This window comes from Stomoxys calcitrans, chromosome 1, assembly GCF_963082655.1.
Source record: "Stomoxys calcitrans chromosome 1, idStoCalc2.1, whole genome shotgun sequence".
Taxonomy (NCBI): domain Eukaryota; kingdom Metazoa; phylum Arthropoda; class Insecta; order Diptera; family Muscidae; genus Stomoxys; species Stomoxys calcitrans.
The window spans coordinates 150,037,596-150,046,141 of NC_081552.1; the positions used below are offsets into that span (position 1 = coordinate 150,037,596).

The window sequence follows — 8,546 nt, forward strand, 5'->3', positions numbered from 1 at the left end:
TTGCTTGAAAACGGTTCTTTATATTCTAAATCTTGTTTTTTTTTGTAATTGAATTTTGCCTTTTTGATTATTTGTTTTTTTTTTACATTATTTACCATGTGAATATTCTTTTACTTACTCAATAAAATACTGAAATCTGTACAAGAATGATTATCAAAAACACTTGCCTTGGTGATTTCTAAAGGATGATGGAAGGCTAAAGCATCGGAATATGGGGTAAGTGACTGAGCAGCGGCAAAGATAGACAGGTGATGGATTACGGGGTACCCTTAATATTACAGGACGAGGGGTGCCATGGTTGGGGTGGGCAAAGTCCTGAGGCGCCATGAAGGATTTTAGGCGCCAGGCAATTCCACAGCCGTAATGTCCTCCAGTTCGTTCCAGTGGGTGTTTTGTTAATGTTCTATTGTCGTCCGTTTCGTACCACCGACAGCTGGTTGTTTATTTTGTTTTTTTTGTCACCTTGCCAGAGGGTTGGATTGGCAAAGAACCGCGCCCCAAAGACTGAGCCAAAAGCCGGTGCTCGAATGCCAGCGACCAGCGCCCGCCAGTCCGACTCCTCACTCCAACGGCAACGTGGACCCTTGGGTACACGACAAAAAAATGGCGCCCGCAACATGGGGCCCGAGCAATCGGGTTGACCGTTTCAATTGTGTGGCTGTTAATATTTGTGTTTGTGGTTTTCTTCTATGTTTTGCGTAAGTCCCGACAGCAGTTTGATTATAAGACAAGCTAGTCGAGTGCGACGTCTAAGCTTGAAGAGGCACTGATACTTTGTATTAACAGAGTGTCGTCCAAAGCCTCCATGGGAAGTAAGTCTGGTGTCGAAGTGGCTGTGAGTCCAGATGAGCCATGCGACTTCCTCGGGAGACAATGGTAGACACTTTCCACCTTCTTCCACAATAGTTTTAAAGCCAATAGCCCAAATTATGACTTTCTGCCTGTCCGTCCGATTCCGAATAAATTTAAATCCTAGCTCCTGTGAGTCCTACATGGTAAAGACTTGCAAAGCTTTATGTAGTCGCCATGGAGCACAGTCCGAAGGCAGCAGTCACAATCCCAATTACCAATCAACAGCAATGGACAATATAGACACCTGAAAATTTCAAGAATGATTAATTTTTGGAGAAATTCATTGTTTTGAGTGTATAGCCATTACCTGTTATGTGTGGAATTGCCAATTTTTATCAACTGTTTATGAAGCCGCAGCTGTAAGTCACTAACCCCATCCGCGATAACATATTTTGGATACGAACCTAGAAGGATATAATAGAAGTTAGTTCTTTATTTTTTGAGTTTTTGGGGTATTATATTTTGAATTTGCATCATTGGATTTTTAGTTTTTAAATGGTAGTCACTAGAGCGAATAGTTATTCCATTGAACCTTCTGTTCCGAACAGCCTTCAAATGGAAACGACAACTACGTCAACAACTACAACTACACAGGCTACAGCCAGCACAACAACAACAAGCGTAGCCAACGCAATGATGGTCACTTCAGCCGTTTCAAGCCCAGCTGTGTCAGTAACACAGGTGTCAGACACATTGAATTCGACGCCAACTACGCCAGAGTTCAGCAGCCTGACAGCCCGAAATATAAACCTGGAGAGGCAAGAGGCGGTAAGGCAAAACCAAGAGGCCAGGCGTGAGACGCATGCAGACGAGCATTTGCAGCACGTTATTGATTCCGCGATTGGTGTAGGCCAAATGGAGATGATTCGTCTGCTCGACGAGAAATTAAGATTATTGGTGCCACAACTGGTACAGCAGAGCATGGCCAACTTAAACAGTGCAGCTAATCGGAATACGTTGCCAAGCCCAGTTCAAGCACGTGCAGAAGCGCAGGTTATCCAGCAAGCCCAGGATTTGCCTAGAGCCCAGCCCGGAGCTAGTGACCACCAGCAACCGCTTAACTACATGGGTTCGAATCAGCAACAGCCAGCGCCACATGCTTATGCACCTCCGTCCCAAGGATGGTCGCAACCCCAATATCAAATGGCATCAAGTAATGCTTACTTGCCGCATGAGCAACCGCTCGACCGATCGAGGCCACTAACGCAAACGATGGGGGTAGGATTACCTCCGTCGCAGCCGGCATATGGGTACCAGGCGCAGGCAGCACAGTCACCTGCAGCTACATACCGGAGTGCAGCGAGAAAGTTCGATGTCGAGAAATGGAGGCTAAAATTTGATGGCACTTCGAAGACGATTGGGGCTGAAGATTTCATGTTCAGACTGGAGCAGTTAAGGGCCGATTACCAATGCGATTGGGAAGAGATTCTGGTGAAGTTTCCCCAGTTCCTAGAGGGGCCAGCAGAGGACTGGTACTGGATGCAGCGCAGACTAGACCACATTCGAAGCTTCCCAGAACTCAAAGAAGCTTTCTTAGCCCAATTCAGAAAATTTGAGAGCGATTTCGATATCCAGCGTAAAATGATGGACCGTCGACAGGGTGCCCATGAGTCTTTCGAAGAGTTCTGCAACGCCATGCTGCGCTTGCGCCACCAGCAGAGAAAGCCCATGGATGAGCAAGTAATGGTGGAGATGATGAAAAGCAATCTAAAGCCACCTATGGCCGCCTTAGTGTTCCCCATACGTATGTATGGCCTGCAACATTTCCGCGAGGAATGCAGGAAAGCAGAGTTGCTGCTAAGTAACCAAAGGCAAGCGGCACAAGCGCACAGGCAACAATTCGCACCGCGGGTAAACGAGCTGGAATTTGAGGAACCACCCGAAGAGCTGGAAGTTGAAGCCATCAGTCGACAAGCAAACTACGTGTGCTGGAACTGTAAGCAAAAAGGGCATAGCTTTATGGACTGCCTCTCCACGACCCGAAATCTGTTCTGCTATGGGTGTGGCATGGAGAACGTAGTCAAGCCGAATTGTACCAGATGTAGGGGAAACCGATATGCGGGCACGATGAAGGGGGAGACGCGCCCGAACAACATGAACCCCCAAAAGGAACCCAAAAACTAGGCGAGGAACAGACAGGTTCTACCAAAATAACTATTTTTAAGTAATAATAGCATTAAGGGTGGTGGTGAGAATATTGAATTGAATATTAGACTTAAGGAAATTAGGCCATGGCATATCAGAATGCAGGAATATAACAATACCCGCGCGCGAGAGGTAAAATTTTATCCAGGCCAGGAAGTATTTCATCGCAACCATCAACTTAGCGATTTTGGGAAAAACATAAATGCCAAGCTTTGCCAGAAGTATTTGAAGTGCAGGATTGTGCGGGCAATAGGCCGTAGTCTATACGAAATCGAAAACCTAAACGGCAAACCGATAGGGGTCTATCACGCAAGAGACTTGAAACAATAATGGCAACGACACATTTTCACACTCTAACACTCACAAATGGTCAAGGGGTTCCTTCTGAGCCACATGTAAAAAAAGAGTGAAATTCTTTGGCCAATAGAGGCAAATTTTCGGTTGACAGCTCACACAAGCATTAAATCACTCACCTGAAATTCCATTTCCGTAGCTGGGAGTTTCCAATATTAAGCCATGGTCTAATGTAGGTTTAGTTAGTTTTAGTTGTACCCTATGGGGAAATAGGTTAAGATATGATAGATATGAATTGAATTACATACTCACCTGTGATAGATAGCAGAGGAATTAAGTCCCAGGGATCTCTATAGCAGTAAGGAACAAGCTGTAGAACAGCCGTCGTCTTGTGGTAAACTGTAGCATAAGATGACCTAAATGAATTAGAAGAGAATTTAGATTTGAATTGTATTTTATGATTTATACTTAACTTAAGTGGTGATCGTTGCAGAGGTCCGAATGATTTTTGCCTCGTGCCCATATTATACCTCAGGTTCATCTCGAATGGTGGGTGTGTGTGTGTGTTCAAGGCAGTAGTGGGCAAATATACAAGTGTGCGTATATTTCCAAGCCATGGGCTTACATCCTTGGGCGAGTGCACAAATTGTGCAATGGGGTGTATATTTGCAATTTTTGATTTAGGGTGGCGCTGTAAAAGGGTGTTAATACTTACCATGGACTTACCCGTATGGTCCAGGGGAGGTTGTTGGAGTGGACTCGTGGTCTTACGCTCTCGCGAGTGCTGAACCGCCAAGAGGGGTCCCATGGTGTGATGTGCGCAGGATTACGCGCCGATTCGTGCTACTTCTCTCTGCCAACCTCTGGGGTGCCTCGACCGCCGGAGAGCTCGCTGTCAACCTCGCAATGGGTGACCCGTCTTTCTATCACTATGGCATCTTGGACATGGAACGCGAGTTGCGGCGGAAGGCGTTTTGTCCGGACGAGAGATTGTCATCTCTCGATGCCGGCCCCAGGAGATCACTCAGCCACGGTAGAGCCTCTTGACGACCTCGGTGTATGTCGGGTCGACCCGTCTTTCTATCGCTATGGCATCTTGGACATGGGGCGAGGGATGCCGTGGTGAGTGATGAGAGGCGGCTAGGAGAAGTCATAGAGGATACACCAAGGTGCACCATCTATTTGATACTTACCAGTTCGTTTATCTTGGGCACATCACAGCGTTAGACCACAAATGGCATGGCTCATGCTCTCAAGCGAGGCAGCCGTTGCGAGTTCGCAGGTCCATGACGTGGGTTTCCTGGAAAGATAGACAAGAAGAAAAGATCAAATTAGTTATGAAAGTGGTTTGTTTTGTTTGAAGGATTTTTTTTGGATAAATTTCTTTTTCACTTTAGTGTTTTTTAAGATTTTCTGATATTTTAAAATTCCCTCCTATTGGCCCTGATTTTTTTGTTTTTCGAATAGAACACGCAATTTTATTTTAGTTTTTCATAAGTTTTTTTTGCTTGTTTTTTTTGCCAGCTTAAGGAAAAGACAAAAACTTTTTTGTTCTGCATTTCTATTTAAAATTTTGTTTTCGGCTATATTGATATCGCTCCGTTTTCAGAGAAATTTATTTTTCTTTGTTCCGTTTTCCTTATTTTTATTATTATTTCTTTTCTTTTTTTTTTTTTCAAATTTTCACACAAAATTCTTAATTTTTTTTTGTTTTTTTCATTTTCTTGGCAGAATTTGGTTTTTTCACATTTTTCGTGCATTTTTGTAATTTTCCTCATTGAGTTATTTTCCATAATTTCCCTTCTTATTAATTTTCTTTTGGTAACTTTGCCGAACTAAGTTCACTTTTGAGTTTTTATATCAAGACCATTTTCTTTTGTGTAGAACCATGACACTTTAAATTCAATCACAATAACGTCACTTCACCTTTTTCGTTATGGCCACCGGAAATTTTTGAGGACATTTGGTTTGAAAGTCATTGAGTCACTTCTTAGTACCCCCACCACCATTCATGAATTGAGTGGCTTACACACAATGGCAGGGGTACCGTACGATCATGTGATTTCATTAAAACACACGCACTCATATTCATGGAATCACGCACACTGTCACATAATGAACCGTTTCTTTTACCACGTTGGTTGGAGTTTTTTTAAATTGTGGTTAGGATTCTTTTTTATTTCACCATTCGAACCGCAATTATTTTCACTTTACCTTTTTTTTAAATTTTTTGTTCCGATTTGCAAGGCGTTTCATTTGGAATATTGTTTTTTCACCATTTCATTCATGAAATCAGATATACGCCGACGCCGGTGATTGTGTTTGCCGGTTTGTTTCTTTCAATCACACACACAGGGCTCAGAGCACATTTAATTATTTTTGCATTGTTTTTTTTTTATATTTTCACTACCACTGGCGACAAGGGGCATGTGGCATGGATGATTTCTTTTCATTTTATTTATTTTGTGGGCCAGTACGTTGTAAAAGGCGTAGTTTTTGTTTTTTACTTTGCCGTTCATTGGCACACACACACAAACACTTTGGCCCGCCGGTCACAATTTTCTTGTTATTTATTTCTATAATGTTGGGCACGCACTTCGGGACACTGAACAATCATTTTTTTTTATTACTAGCTTTGGATTTAACACATTTTTTTTTACAATACTTACCTTTTTTTTTTGCTTTGTTGGTGAAAATTATTTCCCGCGTCGTCCGTCTGCTGCAATTGCTTCCAATTAATTTGATGAAGGTATATCCGTAAGGTATAAAAATGGTTAACTCAAGGTATACTAGTTGAGGAAGACTTACACATTATTAATGGGACCTACACACAGTGAGATAGGTTTGGCGTAAGGAGCATATACACTTTATGGCATGGAATACACTGAGAGAAATTGTTATTTTTCTCCCTCCCATCCTTTAACAGTGATGTTCAAAGGATGGTTTGGTTTGTAGTGTGCGGCCTAATGTGCGACCCTAGCGACATCTGTTAGCGGATAGAAGACCGCCAGCGCCATCTGATGGTTTTAATTCGCCTCTGTCAACGAAAGAGACAGCCAGCTGACACCAATTGACAATTATGGCTACCACCATATGTTTTGTTGGTGCCCGCTGGAAGTCAAATTTGATGATGGAGGCGAATCCAAGCCAAGCCGGCCGGTGACCCAAGGAAGCTTCTTTCTTTTTCGATTGGGACTTGGCAGCGTACGGAGGTGGAGTGATCAACAAGAAAAATACGTAAAAGAAAAGACCAGAAATAAATTTGGTAAATGTGTTTTATTTAAATTCATATGAATGTGAAAAAAACGGATTTAAACAAAATAAAAAGGACAGTTTTTTAAAAAAAAAAAAAAAAAGAAATAGAAAATTTGAAATGCCTGAAAAGTGAAGAGACGATACATAAAGAGCCAATTGAAATGGTAACGTAAAAAAAAAAGAGAAGAAAAACTTTGTCAAAAATCTGAAATGAAATGAACGTTAAATACCTGAAAAAAGGAATATATTAAAAACCTGAAAAGAAATAGAAATTAAAATTAAAATAAACAAGTGGACATTTCAAAACTAAAAGTCAAAAACATAAAAATCAAAATCCACGCCTCCTCCACCTCCACTGCCGCACAAAGAAGAAGGCTTCCATCACCAACCGCTGCATCAACAACCGCCACATCGGCTATCGACACCCTGGTCACCGCCACACTGGTCACCGCCACATCCGCAACGCACACCATCCACCAGCGAGGGATCCAGACGCTGTTGCATTCCCCAGCGTTCCTAAGGTACTCTTTTTAGTTTCTCCAGACTAGCAAACCAAACTGCTTTACTGACGTTCGACCCTTGGACTGCTTTATTTTTGTTTAAAAAAGGGTTTTTTTGTATTAAAGTATACAATCGAAATAGATTAGGTAGGGGCAACATTAGTGCTTTTTTTTACTCACCCGTTGTTTGGGTTACAGGCTATAACCAAACATGAGCTCATGGTTAGGTTAGGTAGCAACGCAGTTAAAGGACATTTTCGTCCTCCAATCAGCCGATGTTGGTCCTACGGTGCTAAAAAGGTAGCACAACAAAAAAAAAGACCCTAAAAGAAACATAGAATACTTTTTTAGACAAGAAAAACAGACTGCGACAAATACACTTAAAACTTGACAATACTCACCGAAAACCAGACGGACGGACCGACGAGAACTTGAAGAGACCTTATTGGCCGCAGAGGCCAGCATCAAGGCCGCAGTACCGTTTTGGCGATTCTTGGTCATCCATCTAGAGCTGACGAGGCGACCGACCCATTCTTCTGAAAATAGAGAAAAATTTCAAGATTGTTAATATTGTCTTTGTGAACGGCAATGTGTAGAAGCAGTGTTAACGTTTGCCTTCAAAATCTAATATATTTCATGTTTGCTTGAAAACGGTTCTTTATATTCTAAATCTTGTTTTTTTTTGTAATTGAATTTTGCCTTTTTGATTATTTGTTTTTTTTTTACATTATTTACCATGTGAATATTCTTTTACTTACTCAATAAAATACTGAAATCTGTACAAGAATGATTATCAAAAACACTTGCCTTGGTGATTTCTAAAGGATGATGGAAGGCTAAAGCATCGGAATATGGGGTAAGTGACTGAGCAGCGGCAAAGATAGACAGGTGATGGATTACGGGGTACCCTTAATATTACAGGACGAGGGGTGCCATGGTTGGGGTGGGCAAAGTCCTGAGGCGCCATGAAGGATTTTAGGCGCCAGGCAATTCCACAGCCGTAATGTCCTCCAGTTCGTTCCAGTGGGTGTTTTGTTAATGTTCTATTGTCGTCCGTTTCGTACCACCGACAGCTGGTTGTTTATTTTGTTTTTTTTTGTCACCTTGCCAGAGGGTTGGATTGGCAAAGAACCGCGCCCCAAAGACTGAGCCAAAAGCCGGTGCTCGAATGCCAGCGACCAGCGCCCGCCAGTCCGACTCCTCACTCCAACGGCAACGTGGACCCTTGGGTACACGACAACCCATCTCCGAGATCTGGTATTTTTGAAAATGATTGTTAAGGCCCACAAACCCATGCGGTTGGGGCGCTGGGCCGGTAACCCGCCCCCGGAAAACTGAGAACTACTATGAGAAACAAAGGAATAGTAAAAACGGACCCCCCAGCGTTGATGACCCACGCAAACGAAAAAAGGACCATGATTTGCGGATCTGCACCTGGAATGTCCGCACTCTTTATAGAGAAGGTGCAGTATACGCGCTGGCGGATGTATTAGAGAAGTA

The 8,546-nt window shown here is 42.7% G+C and overlaps 1 long non-coding RNA gene across 1 annotated transcript; it reads right to left on the reverse strand.

The window, feature by feature from the left end:
* Positions 1-7,095: 7,095 nt before the first annotated feature.
* Positions 7,096-7,582, reverse strand: LOC131998486 (uncharacterized). Its single transcript, XR_009398738.1, has 3 exons — positions 7,448-7,582; positions 7,227-7,369; positions 7,096-7,133 (listed from the first exon to the last, which is right to left on the reverse strand). It is a non-coding gene; the product is annotated as an uncharacterized LOC131998486 (long non-coding RNA).
* Between the last annotated feature and the right edge of the window lie 964 nt (positions 7,583-8,546).